The sequence below is a fragment of the Triticum dicoccoides genome, chromosome 1A, assembly GCF_002162155.2.
Source record: "Triticum dicoccoides isolate Atlit2015 ecotype Zavitan chromosome 1A, WEW_v2.0, whole genome shotgun sequence".
In the NCBI taxonomy this organism is placed as follows: Eukaryota; Viridiplantae; Streptophyta; class Magnoliopsida; order Poales; family Poaceae; genus Triticum; species Triticum dicoccoides.
This window is the reverse complement of record NC_041380.1, coordinates 479,053,414-479,054,058: the sequence shown is the minus strand read 5'-3', so window position 1 is coordinate 479,054,058 and position 645 is coordinate 479,053,414.

Here is a 645-nt window from a genome sequence, read left to right as displayed (position 1 = left end):
GGAGGTGGGAGGGCAGCCGCACCACATCCAAGGCGCAGCCCTCCCCCTCTCCAACACCTCCTCCTCCTCCCGCGACGCTTGGCGAAGCCCTGCCGGAGTACCACGCTGCTCCAACACTACCACGTCGTCGTGCTGCTGCTGGACGGAGTCTTCCCCAACCTCTCCCTCTCTCCTTGCTGGATCAAGGTGTAGGAGACGTCATCGGCTTGCACGTGTGTTGAACGCGGAGGCGCCGTTGTTCGGCGCTTGGATCGGAATCAACCGCGATCCGAATCGCCACGAGTACGACTCCCTCATCCGCGTTCTTGTAACGCTTCCGTGCCGCGATCTTCAAGGGTATGAAGATGCACTCCCCTCTCTCTCGTTGCTAGTTTCTCCATAGATTGATCTTGGTGATGCGTAGAAAATTTTAAATTTCTGCAACGATCCCGAACATCAAACATGGTGTTAACTTCCTCCAAATACATATGATCCTGCAATCAAAGCACCTAACCTAGATTTATACGTTTTAAACAAATGTGGGATGAAGTATGAGCGAAAATCGGCAAAAACCCATGATATAAAACAGAGACATCATCTACTTTAATAATATCATCACAAAAACTTAAATAATCTTAACTATAAAGTAACTAAATGAGGATTTGA